This window comes from Puma concolor, chromosome B4, assembly GCF_028749965.1.
Source record: "Puma concolor isolate L17-30 chromosome B4, mPumCon1.1.hap2, whole genome shotgun sequence".
In the NCBI taxonomy this organism is placed as follows: domain Eukaryota; kingdom Metazoa; phylum Chordata; class Mammalia; order Carnivora; family Felidae; genus Puma; species Puma concolor.
In genome coordinates this window covers 17332598-17350416 of record NC_141673.1, presented here as the reverse complement: position 1 = coordinate 17350416, position 17819 = coordinate 17332598, and the positions used below count along the sequence as shown (strand labels likewise).

The 17819-nt window shown below is 41.8% G+C and overlaps 1 protein-coding gene across 7 annotated transcripts in view; it reads right to left on the bottom strand.

Moving 5' to 3' along the window:
- Positions 1-13909, bottom strand: part of SLC41A2 (solute carrier family 41 member 2) — a 126814-nt gene extending 112905 nt beyond the window's left edge. For 2 of the 7 annotated variants that reach the window (XM_086712478.1, XM_086712486.1), the window contains exon 1: positions 2378-2709. The gene's annotated coding sequence lies outside the window, so the exon portion shown is untranslated. Of the gene's footprint in view, positions 1-601; positions 742-2377; positions 2710-4019; positions 4118-4859; positions 4922-7870; positions 7936-13764 lie in introns of those variants that run through there. The other 5 variants (XM_086712480.1, XM_086712481.1, XM_086712483.1 and 2 more) reach the window with 5 other exon arrangements.
- Positions 13910-17819: the final 3910 nt, after the last annotated feature.

Here is a 17819-nt window from a genome sequence, read left to right as displayed (position 1 = left end):
GCACAGATGACATGTTGTGTTTCTTATGATATTTGAATGTATCACTTGGCCCTCAAAAGGTAAAAAATCAATTTGTAATATAAAAGAAATCTCCAGAATTCCAAATGCACCCTCTTGGCTTGGCAGAGGTATATATTTCATGGTATCCAGTTAAGAATGTAGAACTAGGGGGAAAAAAGCATATAAATGTCTTCTGCTCACGTCCCGTAGCTAAACAAGGAAAAGGAACCATCCCACAGTAACAATTCTAAAGAATGAAGGTGAGCCCACTTAATAACTATCCCACAGGCTTTATAAGGGGTTAAGTCTCAAATTGGTCCAAACAACAGATGAGCTATAGTAATTTACATATCTCATAATTTTTATCATTGTTGAGCTCATTTAAAGGTAGTTGGAGGGGCCCCTGGGTGGCTCAGTTGGTTAAGCATTGGACTTTTGATTTTGGTTCAGGTCATGATTTCATAATTGTGAGATCAAGCCCCATGTCAGGCCTGAGCATAGAGCGTGCTTAAGATTCTCTCTCTGTCTCGGCGGGGGGGGGGGGGGGGCGGCCTGGGTAGCTCAGTCAGTTGAGCATCCGACTTGGGCTCAGGTTACAAACTCGTGGTTCATGAGTGCAAGCCCCACGTTGGGCTCTGTGCTGACAGCTCAGAGCCTGAAGCCTGCTTTGGACTGTGTGTTTCTTTCTCTCTTTGCCCTTCTGCTGCCCATGCTCTCTCTCTCCCTCCCTCAAAAAATAAATAAACATTAAAAAAAATTTTTTTAATAAAATTTAAAAAATAAAAAAATATTCTCTTTCTCCCCCTCTGCCCCTGCCTCACTCTTTTTCTCTCTCTCAAAAAAAATAATAAATAAAATTTAAGAATGGTTTATTTAGAAGGATACGTCAAAATCAAGCTAATGATTCAACTAAAACATATCCCAGAGTTAAGCCATTTCTACTTATCGAGAAAATGTTGACAGAATAAATATGTGTGTCCAAAGAACTATGTGTATTGCATAAACAAAGTACAGTTTATTCTACCAAGTGCCATCAGTTAGATTACATCTAGTCCCTATCAAACCAACCAACTGAAAAATGAGGAAAAAATTCAACCATTTAACTAGATATTCTAATTAAATTCAGAGCAATACACAAATAGTTTTAATAACACAGGAAGCCAACTATTACCAAGAACATCAGTTAGTGCTACTGTTTGAAAAAAACTTGAGGAATAGTAGGGTGGCAAACAAGTTTAATCAGAGAACTCTGTTTTGAAGTTGAGAAAGCGCTTTTCAACAACAAAACAGTTTATTTCTCCTACTCTGTCTTCAACATTTCTTACACGTATCTTATTCAAAACTTACCACTTAACACTCTCTCCTTCAATTGACAAGCTATTGACATTCATTAATTTCCTGCAAACTCCTGCTGAGAACATCACCTTCTCATCAATCATTCATGTATAAAGTCATAAGAAACTTTAGAAATAATAGCTACAGACAGAGTTGCTACTGAAAACTGGTATTTTTCTTTTCTTTAATAAATATTGAGGCCCCCCCCCCTTTTTTTTTACTTCAGCAGCAAGGAAACTGATAGCTATAGTTAAAATTCAAATCTATGATTAATGTATTCATCTTAATGTTATACTCCTAGTTTTACTTTGTCTAGTACTAGTCTTGTAATTCTTTTTTTAAAAAGCCAACATTTCTTGTAGGTGTTGTTTTTTTATAAACTGACTCAACACCTCTGTGTAAAAGATAGTGTACATAAGAATAAAACATAAATAATGCATTTCCTTACCAGTGTTCTCTGGCACTTGTAAGTCTAAAATACCTAAATTTAGAAAGTAAGTAATGACTTCATCAGCATTTCAAATTAGTAAACATTTTTCCAAACTCCTACAAAAGTATACTTTCATACTTTTCCCCCATGACACATCCTTATATTCTTACAGAGAATTCAACCCTGAAAAGGTAAACCTACTTCTAGACCAACATAAAATATACCATCAGCTCTGCGTATAATTGAACTAAAAATTGAAAATGAACTCTTTTAGAATTTTAAGGTACAGAAAGGATGCCAATGTTCCAAAGTTTAAAAGAAAAAAAAATCCTATTTTTAAGAACAGAGAAAGGAAGAAAAAGCTGATGTGTCAAAATTTAAAAGAAAAACGAAACTTTCTTTTTAAGAAAAGAGAAAGGAAAACATGATTTGCCACAGATGAAGTCAGCATTTTTTTCTACATTTTAAGACCAGGAGTGTCCCATAATTTTCACAGTATCTCATTGCAACTATTTACTTAAAGCACTTCTACTCACCCACAGCTCCCCCCTCCCCCGGCCCCAGATCTCAGAGGTGAAGCAGTGAACTGATGGGCCGGCCATATTACATTACCTTCCAAAGTGATAAAACAGCACAGCTCCTTCGCGGAGGTGTTCCTCAGGCGGCAGCCTAACACCACCTTCCCCCGCTGGGACACCTGCACAATGGCACCGCCCAGAAAGATGAAGTTGATCTTCTACTTCCCAGGCTGTGCTTTCCCTCAAGGGTGCTCCCTGGTACATAGCGCTGTGAAGTCAGTTCAAGTGCACGGACTCAGTACAAGAGACAATACACAGATGAGTCAAACTACAGGTACACAGTGTTATGTTACTTGATTATCTTGGCAACAAAGTGAAACAATGGCCTAACTCAGTATCTTTACTCCCTGCAATCAAGTCTCTTCTCTACCCTTTGGTCAGGGCTGTGTACCTTTTTACTCAAATACCAGTTGGGGGGGGCGGGTGGGGGGGGGACGGGGGAAAAAGGTTGGGGGAGGCTCTGGGTCCAACTTGAAGTTCAAGCTAACTATACTCAAAGCCACCTAAAAACCAGCCTAGTTGTCATGATGATCTTTGCTCGTAAAAATATCCTGACTACCCTTCCTTCTTTCCCTGCTCATTTGAAACTGTTCTTCTAATTCCCACTAGCATAGAGGGAGGTTTTTTTAAATTTTTTTTTTTTTTTTTTGGTCTTCAGTGCAAAAAAAAAAAAAAAAAAAAAAAAGAAGAAGAGGCAAAGATACACAAAAATTGTTTATTCTGGAACCCATCATTCCGAGATAATCACTGATGACATAGTGGTATATAACTTTACTATATTTTAATATATATATATATATTTTCAAAACAAAAATAGGTTTATATTGTACATATTATTTTACATCCTGCCTTTTGCATTTCATAAAATATCCCCCCAAATTTCCTTATCAATATTATTCTACTGAGTTACTATTAACGGTTACTTACAATTTCCTCTTTCTAAAATTCCTCAGAGCTCTAAAATTGCCTCTTCCTTCCTACTTCTCCCTCTGCACTCGTCTCTCAATAAGAACAGCACAACCAAAAAGCAACAGCCTTCATTTAAAGAACACAACCTAAACACTGCCAGATAGCTGACAAACGGTTGCATTCATTTTCCATAGCCATGATTTCATTTATACTTTATACTTGTTACATAATTGCAGATGAATAACTACATGTGCCCACCAAGCTCCAAAGCAGGGCCAGATTACCACCAAGTCTATGGCAGGTCTCCCTCATAATCCATCACATCTAATTCAAAATGACTCATATAATTCAAAGTAACTCCAGGGACTCCTAGGTGGCTTAGTTGGCTAAGTGTCCCGACTCTTGATCTCAGTTCAGGTCTTTTTCTCAGGGCTGGGAGTTCAAGCCCTGCACTGGGCTCCACACTGGGTGTGGAGACTACAGTAATAATAATAATAATAATAATAATAATAATAATAATAATAACAACAACACCCCCAAAGTAAGAGTCACAAAAAGGTATTATTTTTCCCAAGACTACCTCACTGTTTCTTTAAAAAACATTAATTTTTTTCTCTCTCTTTTGGTACTTCCTTGCTAATGCTCAAACACATGCTTGGATTGCCTAGTAAGCACTGCCCCCAGGGTTGAGAAAGGGATAGGTTTTGTTCTAAAGAGTAATAGCATTTAGAATTCAGATTACAAAATCTATTCACAAAATCCCATACCTGAGTATACAGATTTCAGTCAAGTACGTTTTGAAAAGGAGAGAATATTAACTGTCTGTTCAAAGTTGTAGACCCGATGTGGAATCACTGGCAAATGCGTTATGCTGTGTTTGAAACTGTACAAAGCTTACCGAGATATTTACTATGCTTTCATTAAACGGGTTAATCAATAACAGGGCTTGCACTGAGTGATTTTATGGGGAAATTTCAAGTGACTCATTTAGCACATCTCCACACTTCAATTACGAGAGATGAGCTTCTTACAAAAACTTAAATGTCAAGAAGTGTCCACACGCCAATGATATTGACAGTAGTTAAGTCAAACTGCTGTGTCTTAAATTCTGACTTTTACTAGCTGTGGGATCTATGCCTCTATATCTCCGTTTCCTCAAACAAACCAACAAACAAACCAACAAACAAACCAACAAGCCAACCTCCCTAACTGGGTTTTCATAAAGATTAAATGACTTAATACACGTAAAATGCTTACATCAGTGTACTGAGTCTTCAAAATATGTTTAGCTAATTATCATTATGCATCATTAGTTTTATACTTTATAAAAGGTTCAAAACCTAATATTCCACCTCTTTCTCCCCATACTAGGGAATATACTATACCATACAGTCACAAAGATATTATAAATTGCTAGGTTGAACCCCTGGCTTATAACTTTCAGATCAACTGTTTTGTCCCAATTTTCTCTAAAAAAAAAAATAAACTGAGGTTAAATATTAACTTTTATACAACTTATCCAATCTTGCTTTTAATTACACTGCCAGTATGCTATAAAGTGGTGTGTGTGTGTACATATATATTTATATACATATATATATATTGACCAGTTTGTACATACACTAAACAGTACACGTACTGAACAATACGTGTCTTCAGGAAACCGGTACTTTAAAAGAAAAAAAGAAAATGAAAGCTGAAATAGGAAGTAGCTTTAATATTGTTGTTAAGTTTACACACCATACCTGATGTATCTTTCATTTTTAAAACGATATCTAAATAACATTTTTACAGTTTACAGGGAACACAGACTACCTTAAACCACACCGTAAGGTTTATTCCAGACTGAAAACTAAGTCTACTCAACCAGAACATGAAGCACTAGAAAGACAGAATCCATCATGAGTCTGCCTGGGGTTATTTTGAAACCTTATCATCTGTGAATGCTAGAGTACAAGAGTTTTCTGCTTTAAAAAAAAAGAAAAGAAAAGAAAATTCAAATGTTGTTAAAAATTCTTTGTTAATTATTTATCTAAAAACATAGAGGAAAGTGGCAGAGTGTGAAGAAAGTAGCAGACAGCACTCTGGACTCTCACATAGTCTTTTTTCGAAAACCTGGGAGACAGACATGTTCATACCCTGCAGTTTGGGAAACTGAGTCTTGAAGAGGTAACGTAATATGCCCAAGTTGTAAAGTTAGTAAGATAAAGATACAGGACTTGAATTCATGACTTGCTGACTAACCAGCTCATGATAAGGAAGATGCTACAGGCGTTCTCTGTGTTATGATCCGTCTGTCCCAGAGCAGGCCATGGGGGACAAGGATTACAGAACCAAGATCCTTCCAATACTCGTTCTCAACTCTGCTCATGCCCAACACTGGAATCCAGTAAATTGGATTCAAGTTATTTTTTAACACAGCTGATGGTTCAAGAATGAAAACAGCTCCTTCTGAAGTCTCATCCCTAACTCACAGGTGAATTCTCTGCATTTTCTTCTATTATTCAATTAATAAGTTAACAAGTATTTCCTGAAGACCCAGAAATGTAGCGGTATCATAAACTGCCCTTTTACAAGTCACATATAAAACTGCAGAAAAGGAAGAGACCACTTCTATCTTAGTAGTACCTGCCCCCCCCCACCCCGCAAATGCTCTTTCTTTGCAAAACATTATTGCCCTTATTTACACGAAGGTCATCCTTTACTAGTTTATGAGCTTTTGATACAAAATTCTGCGTATTTCCTATTCAACATTAGTCAAAATGTAGGTGTTCACTAAATACCTGTTGAAGGAAGGAATGAACAAAACAATGGTGAACAAAACCTTAAAGAACAGGTAAGATTTAGGTGCGCCTGTGTGGCTCAGTCGGTTGAGCGTCCAACTTCAGCTCATGTCATGATCTCATAGCTTGTGGGTTTGAGCCCCACCTCAGGCTCTGCACTGACAGCTCAGAGTCTGGAGCCTGCTTCGGAGTGTATCTCCTTCTCTCTCTGCCCCTTCCCTGCTCATACTGTCTCTCTCTCTCTCTCTCAAAATAAATAAACATAATAATAAAAAAATTTAAAGAACAGGTAAGATTTAGAGAGATGGGAAAAAAGGTAGGGGTTGGGGGAGAGTGGATTCCAACAAGGTGACTGGTTACCATCCATAAAACTGCTGGGGAAAATAGACAGGTCTATGTGGAACATTCATGTCACTATGTAGCAAAATGGTGAACTGGGTAAGATCTGGAATTCCTTAGTAGGGTGTTTAGGACTTCCTTTTCTTATCTATCTACCTACCTATCTATCTACCTATTTATAGCAAGCAGGAGAGAGGGGCAGAGAGAGAGAGAGAGAGAGAGAGAATCCTAAGCAGGCTCCTATCTATTTATTTATTTATAGTGAGCAGAGGGGGGGGGGGAGGAGGCAGAGAGAGAGAGAGAGAGAGAGAGAGAGAGAATCCCAAAAAGGCTCCACCTCCATGCCCAGTGCAGAGCCCAACGTGGGGCTTGATCCCATGACCCTGGGATCATGACCTGAGCTGAAACCAAGAGTCAAATGCTCAACCCACTGGGCCACTTAGGTGCCCCTAAACATTTACTTTTAATGCAGAGCAATTATTTGTTTAAATTAAACCCTATGTGAAATCCCTATATATAAAACAGGAACAGACAAAGCAGTACAGAGTGAAGCACCCTGCTTCCCATCCACTAGGTCTCTACCTACCTAACTTGAGAAGACCCAGAAGCCCCTCATGAGAGCACAATTTGAAAAACACTGGGTTAAAGAAAGGTCTGGAAGGGCAGATACCAAAGTGCTCAGAGTATTTACTTCTAAAGAACCAGGTTGGCCTCGGTCGTGGGGTAGGGTAAGGAAGGACTTGAAACACCACTTTCGCCTTTTAAATCCTGTATATTTTTATATTATCTGTGCTTTTGCTTATATTGAGCACTTTTGTTTTAAAGTTTATTTATTTATTTATTTTGAGAGAGAGAGAGCAGGAACGAGTGTGAGCGGTGGAGAGACAGAGAGAAGGAGAGAGACAATCCCAAGTAGGCTCTGCACTGTCAGTACAGAGCCTGACTAGGGGCTTGATCTCACAAACCACAGGATCATGACCTAAGCCGAAATCAAGAGTTGGACCGTTAAGTGACTGAACTACCCAGGGGCCTTTATTGAGCACTTTTTATTTTTTAATTTAAAAAGTAATAAATAAGAAACCATTGCTCTAAAACAGCACTTTCAATGGTTAAATTTCAAGTGCACTGCCACATTGTAATGAATCATTTCCCTATAGCAGGGCATTTTCTTGACTAAACTACATTGCACCGAAAATGAACATCTTGGTGCATAATAATTTCCCATATTTAGAATGATTTCCTGAGGATAAATTTATACAAGTTAGCAGCTTCAATTTAGGTTCTACAATGCACTGCTTAAAATAGGACTCTGTAGAACATAAAAATACAAGACTCAGTAAGTATTTTTAAAAAAGCCATCACATATTAGCAAAATTAGATTCTAGCACTCATGTTTAAGCTACATAAAATCTAATTTACAAAACTAATTAGCCAAGTTTCCACATCTCAAAAGTATATTAAAGAGAAATTTGAATCAGAACTTGAAATCTCTCTACCTTTCATGAATTTTTCATAACTTCTCTTGCCACTTATCGAAACCATACACTTAAAGAATTTTTCCTTCACAGTTGGGTTTCACAATCTAATTCTGTGAAGTCACAGTACTGTGACAGTACAATCATTCTCTGGCAACAAACTGACATCATTAAATTCTTATTTGTAAGTTCTTTGGGTGTATGGATGTTCTATTTTTACTTCTTCTAAAACCAAAATTTATTCTCTGTTGCCTCTCCACTAAGCTCATATGATTGATACATTTTAATCTAATTTATTCTCTTTGTTCCTAACCATCTTTATAAAACTGTCTTCTGGTGAGTGCTCCGAAAATGCCCATCCAAACAAAATATAAATGACTGCTAGATTGCCTCCTCGTATGAACAATCTGTCATTGCTCTGTAGTCCTTGGGAAGAAAAACTCCCAGATCAGAAAGTCTCTTCTTTTTCTTCTCTCTGCTACTGCTTTAGAATAACATTAGAGTACTTTTTGTTAAATATTATCTTTTAAATAAATCAATATGATTCTATCACTAACATGATTCCAAATGAGAAGACAAGAATTGATGGGGGGGGGGATGGGGAGAGAAAGAGAGAGGGAGAAGGACAGAGGGAGAGAGAGAATCATAAGCATGGGGCTTGATCCCACAACCCTGGGATCATGACCTGAGCTGAAATCAAGAGTCAGACGCCCAACCAACGGAGCCACCCCAGGCACCCCCCAAAAAAGAATTTCTAATAAAACCTTTTCTTTTTTCCAAAAGCAAGTATTATTAGAAACATCAAGGTCATTTCTACTACCATGTAACAGTTCTAATACACAGGATATTTAGACTCTATCAACAAAGATTTACTTAATCCCTACTGGGTACCAAGCACTAAGCTAAATGCCAGAGGTTCAACATGAGACAGATCTTTCCGTCAGTGCAAAGGCACTTAGGCAGACAATAAGTCTTTATGAAATGGGAGGTTCCAGTACAAAAAATAGAAGAAAGATTCTTTAGAAAAAAATAGATTAGAACCAAATTTGGAATACCTGTAACACTGGGCCAAGGAATTTGCGGTTTGTATTTGAGTAGAGAAAGACCAGGCACTCAGAAGTATCTCTGGAAAATAATTAATCTAATCAGACCCTTTTCAGTGGCTTCTCATTTCCTCTAAAATAAATCCAAATTCTTTAACAAGGTTAACTAAATCCTGTATAATCATTCCCATCCACCTTTGCCTGTGGTCACACAGGCTTTTTGTCTATTTCCTCTATTGCAGACATTTTCAAACTTTACACATTACAATCTAGTAACTATGTGTGACACATTTTCTTTTTTAAAAGATGCAGATCACAGGGGCACCTGGGTGGCTCAGTCGGTTAAGTATCCAACTTCAGCTCAGGTCATGATCTCATGGTCCGTGAGTTCGAGCCCCACATCAGGCTCTGTGCTGACAGCTCAGAGCCTGGAGCCTGCTTTGGATTCTGTGTATGTCTCTCTCTCTCTGCCCCCCCCCCAACTCTCTCTCTCTCTCTCTCTCTCTCAAAAATAAAATAAAAACATAAAAAAAAATTTTTTTAATAAATAAATAAATCAAAGATGCAGATCACAATCCACTAAATTGAATTTACAATCTACTGGTAGCTGCCCAGGAGCCTGCAGTTTGAAAAATACTGCTTTAGTAAACCACCCTCTCTCTTCCTTCTTGGCCTTTCCGTATGTTCCTTTTTCCTGAAACTCTTGCTCATCCTCACTCTTCCCTTTCACCTGGCTACTTCCTATTCCACTTTGTGACCTTGGGGCTCAGCCATCACTTCCCCTGACCCTCTCAGATTGGGTCCCCCTCTTCTGGTCCCAAAGTACTCTAAGCTTTCTAACATTTATTACGCTTTATTGTAATTGTTTCTGCACTAGCTGTCTCTCTAGGCTGTAAACTCCATGAGAGCAAGGACCCATTCTTGTTCACCGCTGAATCCCAAGGGCCCAGCCCAGTGCCTACTAGACACTCAGTAAATAAATATTGGAGGAATAAAACAAGTTAGGAAAAAGACTTAATAATCTATACATTTAACCATACAATGAAATGATCATCCACTTAAAAAAACTCTTCCAAGGAAAACATGACCTCAGCTCCAATTTTATAAATGATTAATTTCCTAGGCTAGTCTACGAAACGCAAGAGGATGGCTGCTTATTTTTCTAATGACAGCAGAACCTTCACTCCTCTGAGTAGGAGAAAACGGGATTGGAGAGGGCCATGGAAGGGACACTTTTCTCTTACCCCAGCAGCAATTCCTCTGAGAAAGTGATTTACCTAAGGGCTAAGATAAGAATAAAGGTCAATATTCCAGACAGGCCCCGCCCCCAAGCTCTCACTGGCTGTCTGGAACTTGGACGCCTTCAAAGAAAGTTTCCTTTCCCATTCCAACTTCTAGAAGGTAAACTTCCTGATTCAGGACTTTCCCTCCCTGCAGGTGAGACCTGTACCTTAGGTGCTACAGTTGCCTCTAGGTAGGCAAATTAAGAAGGAATAGAGAAAGCAGGGATCTAAACTAAGTTTTCCAATCCAGCTTTACCAGAAATAACAAACTATCTTAACAGTATTTTCATCTTCATCTGGTTTCTTTACTCTGATCTCAAGAAACCAGAATCTGGAGACAGAAGGGGTGTAATTAGCACACTGAAAAGCTTACACATGCACAACAGTCATCGCAATCTGACTTCAGGGTCCTAGGAGGAGAGTAGCATGGAGAAGCAAGGTGGGGAAAAGGGGAAGAGGAATGGAATGAAGGAGAAAAAGGTTCTTCCACTTGTGCTATTTAGAATTTCTCTTGGGCAAAAATATCTCGATATATTGAATCTATCTTCATATCCTACAACCTTCCCTTCCAAACTCTCATTCTTGCTTTTCTTGACTCTTCTTCCAGACCTTTTATGCTGTCCAAAGATCTCCATTTTCAACACCCACACTTCTAGAAATACAGCAAGTTTTGCCAAACCCGCAAAATGTTCCATGATCTCATACTACTTACCTCTCTTATCCTTCTTCAAGTCAAAATTCCCATTTCCTCAGTGTAGCTGATCAAGGGGAACGCAATCTGAATAAATCCATTCACATTAAGATAGAATAACTGATTGACCGTCCTAGCCTTTGAACCCTACTGGAGATATATATACCTTATATATATTAAAACACATACAGTATTTTTAAGTTACAGAAATCTAACTACAATAATCTCAGAGAAAAGATGAGAGGTGCCTAGAAGTCCACCATAAAGGAGGCAGGGTCTGCTCTGACCACCATTTCCCAGGGATCATGTCCCCAAATTGTTCCTACTTTTCATTGTCCTCGACTCTAAGTCCTTAATAAGTGACACTAAAAACTCCAGAGTGCAGAGAAGGCCACCTTGGAAAACATTTGTAGCCTCAGGACATTTACGTATCCTTTGGGTGAGTCAGTAACAAACTATTAGTTTGGATGGGTGATATTTTCAACATGTTTGATAATCATTCCATTAGCTGAAAGAAAAACATACACTCAGCTTATACAGTGAAATTATGCATTCTATGAAGGAAGTCAATGAGGCATAAAAGGGTTAAATTTTTCCATTGTTATATAATTTAGCAGTTGAAAAGCAGGATTGGGCTTTTCTTCACACTTTTATTCTGCTGCTTATCCATTAATTCCACTTGGAAATCTTTAATTTTATTTTCTATAACATTTCTGAAATTTGCAAGTATATTTTTGAACAGTCACATTAGGATAATAGGAAAGTGAGCCTGAACTCCTGAGAGACAGGTGCCATGTCTTTTCCAGTGGTTTTTGCTAGAAAAGAGCTGAGGCTAACGCTGAATTTGTGTGTCCTCAGAAATTAACCACGAAATAAGCATAGTTGCGTTCATTCAGCTCTAAGTGGCTCTTAACTTCAGTGCCATCAGAAAAATTTGCCCCCCCCACAGATGAATACAACTGTAATAAAACTACACGAACTTAGTAAAATAAGACCTTCCACTTTGCTTGAGCGGGTAAGTATATGAAATTTTAATTGAATCACTGGTGTTTGCCATTTTTTATTAGTTTGTTTAGCTAGCCACCAATCCGAGTTATTTGTAATTACAGTGATAACTGGGACTTTTTTCAAACCAAGCAAAGAATATATGAAAACACCAACTGTGTGTGGTCTCTCTTGTGGCTTTTCTCAAGATACCAGAAAGGGAAACAGGCAGTAAGACACCCAAGAATTGACAGGTCGGGTATTCCGAAAAAAGCATAAATGGCACTTCGTTTCCCCCAAGTAGAAGCACCATGTCACTTGCTATCAGGTTGGTTGGCTTTTTTAAAGTTTACTAGCCCCCAAACCTAAAATTTCGTCCACAAATGAACAATACAACAGTAAAAAGACAAACACCCGACATGTAAGAAAAAAGACAAATAACCCAATTAAAATACAGGCAAAGGATACGAAGAGACATTTCTCCAAAGAAGCCGTACAAACAGCAAATAAGAACACGAAAAGATGCTCAACATGATTGGTCATCAGGTAAATGCAAATCAATACCACTTCCCACCCACTAGCATAGCTATAGTAAAAACTACCCAATAGACAGTAACAAGTGTTGGCCAACAGGTGGAGAATTTGGAACCCTCATACACTGTTCGGCAGGAATGTAAAAGGTTGCAGCTACTATGGAAAAGTTTGGCTGTTCCTCAACAAGCTAATCATATATACACCCAAGAAAAATGACAGCATATGCCCACATAAAAACCTGCACACAAATACTCATAGCAGCATTATTCACAATGACCAAAAGTGGAAACATCCTTAATGTCCATCCAATGTCCTTAATGTCTATGAATGCATAGACAATATCTGAAACTATGCTACACCAATACAACGGAATAGTACCCAGCCATGAAAAAGAATACGGATACACGCTACAAAACGGATGAACCCTAAAAACACTTTGCTATGCGAAAGAGGCCAGACACAAAAAGTCACCTACTGTATGATTCCATTCATATGAAATTTCCAGAACAGGCAAATCCTTAGGGAAAGGACGTAGATTAATGGTTGCCAGAGGGTGGGCTAAGGGAGAAATGAGAAATGGCTGCTAATGGGTCAAAGGGTTTCATTTTGACGTGATGCTAATGTTCAGGATAGTGGTGATAGTTGCAAAACTTTGTGACTATGTGAAGGCCGCACTTTCGAAAGGGCGAATTTTACGGTGTGTGCAGTATATCTCAATTAAAAAAAAAAAAAAAAAACCAAGTGCTCATTTACACACAGACGACACGTAATATGCATGTAAATGGTAAATACATAATTCCATACGAACATATGATCTCTCCATGTAGATGCACGTTTGGGGGCGGGGGGGTTAACTGAGACGCGTGTATTTCACTTACATAAAGAAAAGAATCAAAGAGGGCGGGGACACGGAGCAACTGCGGAGCCCTGAAGCAGCGGAGCCGGGGTGTGCCCCGAGCCCGCCTGGCGGCGTCTCCAGCCCAGCTCACCTTCCACCCATCACTCGGCCACCACCCGCTGCCGGGCCCAGCCGGGCTCGGGGCCGCCCGCCCGTCCAGCCGCGGCTGCCGGCAGCCGGCGCCCAGGGCCAGCCTGCGGTCCCGCCCGAGGTGGGGCAGGCGCGGGGGCCCGAGGGGGTGGGGAGACACGGCGGCTCGGGAGGGGCGCGCCGCCGCTCCCCGTCGCCCCGGCCGCTGGGTCCCGAGCCCGGTCCCGCCCCTCCTCCCTCCAGTACCTGGGATGCGCCCGAACCCGGCGCCGCGGCCAAAGCCCAGACTTCCCCTCCATTATCACCTGCCCCGGAGCGCGGCCGCGGCGGCCGGTGTAAGGAGAGGGGACCCCGCCTCCTCAGACGCGACCGGGGCACCCGGGGCGGGGGACGGAAGGAGCATTCACCTGGTCCCCCGCGGCGGCGGCGGCGGCGGCGGCGGCTGGCGGCTGCCCCGGGCCGCGGCTCCTTCCTGCTCGCGCGCCTCCTCGCGCCCTCGCCGGCCCGGCGCTGACAGCCCGGGAGCCGGCGCCCGCGGCCCGCTCGCTCCCCGCCCCCGCGCGGCCGCCCCGCGCACGCGCAGCCGCGCCGCCGCCCCAGGGGAAGCGAGCGCCTGGTGATGTGGCCGCGGGGGCGGCGACCTGGAGCGCGAGCGCCGCCCCCTCCCGGACCCCTGGCCGCCCCCTGAAAGCCGCGGGCCCGGGGCGAGAGCGAGGAGAGCACGGGGTCGGGGGCATGGGGTGGGGGGCGGGGGAGGGAACTCTTCGGGGAGCCCTACCCGGGAGGGAAGGGCTGTGGCCTTTCGGGAGCCCCCTCCATCCCCGCAGACCCACGCCCATCCACATCGCCAGCTGCTCCTAGGTCCGAACCCCCGAATCTATGACTCATGATTTCTGTTCTCAGACCAGGGGCCTCCTGGTGGCTGGGTTCGTGTTTCCTTCTCGTAGACTGGAATGAAAACCAAAGCGTTTGCAACTCTCCGCTGGCCTTTCCGCGGAGCAGCGCAGCAGGGGCCGAGCCGGAGCCGAGGCCAGAGAGAGAAGGGGGTGGCCCCGTAAGGGGATTGGGTTTAGGGCGGCTCCCAGCACCCTCCCCGTGGGAGAGAGGTGGAGAAGCAAAGGGCACGGGCACGCAGGAGGTGGCCGGGATCCCAAGCCTTTTCAGGCTCGCCACAACCTAGGTGAAAGTGACCAAAGTTTGCAGTGTAAACCGAGAACTCTTATCTAACAACTATTGAGCACCTTTTGTATAGGACTCAGGTATTGGCCTACGCTCGGGGGACATTCCAGTGAACAAAACATAGGTGTCGGTCCTCAGGCACTTATTCTGAAAGACTGTCATTTTAAAAATGACACAGCTGGTGGCACTCATTTTCTCAGAGCAAACTTTCCAACTGTCAGTCACGCCCGTGATTTAGTAGCAGCTTTTCAGGTGCTAAGGGACAGCAGAGCATACGTTTATCCAGTTTTGTTTTGTTTTGTTTTATTTCTGTTTTTCTCCTTTACAATCAAACTGAGTTTTGACCTTCACATTCAGGGTGAAGTATGCCTCCGTGTCAGGCTTGATCCTGTGCATCAGTGCTTTTTATAATGGTGTATGCAGGGTTCTTCACGCCCTGAACGCCATTAGGGGTATGAAAGGATGATTGCAAAGCATACGGAAAAACACAGTGCTTTGTCTGTATTTCCAAGTGGCTTTTGTTCTTACTGTTCTCAATTACATATCACTAGGAGATAAATAGCTGCTCTTAAAAGTTTGCCAGAAGTCAAATTCCAACCAGATAAGTGTTCCTCCCCTGGGTCGAGTAGTCCTTCAGGACTTCTGCGCAAAGTTGGTGTCAGAGAAGCCACCCTCTCCCAGTTTTGAAAATTTTACCACCATTTTCTTCTGATTGATTCTGAGCTGATGGTTTCAACTGCCCTAAATTTCACTCGTTGGCTGTGGTGGGCAATCTACTTAGGCAGTGCTCCACATTCTGTATGCCACAATGTAGTGTGTATTTTTTAAATGTTTTATGTATGTGTTTGAGAGAGAGAGAGAGAACGAGCGGAGGAGGGGCAGAGAGAGAGAGAATCCCAAGCAGGCTTCTCGCTGTCAGCACAGAGCCTGACTGGGGGCATGAACTCACAAACCTGAGATCATGACCTGAGTCGAAATCAAGAGTGGGATGCTTAACGAACTAAGCCACCCAAGTATCCTTATAGAGTGTTTGTTTTGTTTTGTTTTAGAGATTTTAAGCTTTAAGTTGGCATCCAAATTGATTACTTTCTTAAGTTTATTATTTATTTTGAGAAAGAGAGAGTGGGGGAAGGGCAGAGAGAAACGGGGGGAGAGAGAGAGAGAGAGAATCCCAAGCAGGCTCTGCACTGATAGCACAGAGCTCCACTCGGGGCCCCATCTTAGGAACCATGAGATCATGACCTGAGCCAAAATCAAGAGTCAGATGTTTAACCCAGGTGCCCCTGAAATCCAAATTTAAATTAAATTTCAACTCTGAAAATAGCGCAAGGTGAATTGGGTCCAGAGACACCCCCTTTAAAAAAATTAGGTCCTAATGTGTGTTGGCAATAGTGATGGCATTGCTACTTCCTCTTCTGCCTGACAGCTGGCAACTTAAAATGTGAAGCAAGTGGCTTAGAATTGAGGATCGGTATTAATCACGATTGTGATGATTGCTAGACGAAGGCCTGGGACTTATGAGACTGTGTAACCAAGGGACCTGTCTGCTCTAGCAGTAAAAAAAAGATCTCTTTGAGGAAGTGACATTTAAGCTGAGCCTTCAAGAATAAGGAAGAGTTAAGTCGGTCGGGCAACAAAGGGAAGGGGGTGGAGTGGGGAGTGCACTTGTTGCTATGGAAACTACAGGTTTGAAGGCTCTTGGGTAGGAACAGGCTTCACCTGTGGCTACAGGGAGGTGCCTGTGCTGAAGGAGAGGTGGGTAGAAGGTTTGGGGCCACGCTGAAAACTTTAGACTTAATCCTAAAGACAAAAGGAAGCCACTAAAGAGTTGGAGAGGATCCATTGGGACACGACCCGATTTGTATTTGTAAACGACCTTTCTGGCTGCGGTGTGGAGAATGAGTAAGGAGGGAGCTGCAGAGGGTGTGTGAAGACCAGTGTGCAGGCAATGGAGAGTAGAAGATGGGGGACCGAGAAAATTGATCAGAGCTGGAACCGTAAGCACCTGATCGTTAATTGCACGTAAAAGGTGAGAGAGAGGAAAGGACTCCTAGATGTCTGGTGTGAGCTTATCTCATTGCTGGAGAAGGGGGACTTGGAGGAGGAGGAGGCCTCGAGTGGACAAGTTTGAGTTGTTTTAGATGTGTTGGGTTCGACATCTGAGTGAGACATCCAAGTGATGATGCTGAGTACGTATTTGCAAAATAAATCTGGAACTCAAAGTAGAGATCTGGACTAAAGATGAAATCAAACCTAAAATTAAAAAAAAAAAATTTTAACGTTTATTTATTATTGAGAGACAGAGAGACAGAGCATGAGCATGTGAGGGGCAGAGAGAGGAGGAGACACAGAATTCGAATGAGGCTCCAGGCTCTGAGCTGTCAGCACAGAGCTCGACGCCCAGCTCAAACTCACAAACCCCGAGATCATGACCTGAAGTTAGACGCTTAACCAACTGAGCCATCCAGGTGCCCCCAAACCTAAAATTTTAGAGAGCAAGGAATATGATTTGTTTGTAAGAATTTTACCTCTAAACTTTAAAGAAAATGAGCAGAAGCATTAGTACCTAATACTATGTGTAAGACACCCCACAGAGAATATTTTATGTAATCCTTACCACCCTAGTGGATGGTATTATAATCCTATTCTTCATATAAAGAAACTAAAGGTTAAATTCTTGCTCAAACTTACTTGAATTCCCAATTAAATAAGACCGATTGAATAAGAATCCCTGTGGGTAATTCTGATGATAACTGAGGTTTGGATACTTAAAAGTGCAGACTACTTAAAAGTGGACATAAAAACCATATAAAACCCTCATTTTATTTATTTTTTAAAAATGTTTTTTATTTATTTTTGAGAGATAGAGAGAGCAAGCAAGGGGCAGAGCAAGAGGGAGACACAGAATCTGAAGCAGGCTCCAGGCTCTGAGCCGCCAGCACAGAGCCCAGCATGAGGCTTGAACTCATGAACTGTGAGGTCACGACCTGAGCAGAAGTCAGATGCTTAACTGACTGAGCCACCCAGGCACCTCTGAAACACTCATTTTTAAAAAGGATTAGAAGAAACCGTGATTCCAAGAACATGCAGCCCATGCAGCAAATGTTTGTGCATACATGTCCCCGTTTCTTTCACCTGAGCCCCCCATTAACAATGCTCTTCTGGGGAAACTATGGAATATTCATTTGTTTTTTTTATGCAGTAAGTAGTTATGGTGGACCTACTACTGTGTACCAAATAACAATAGTCATTCATTTATTTACAAATA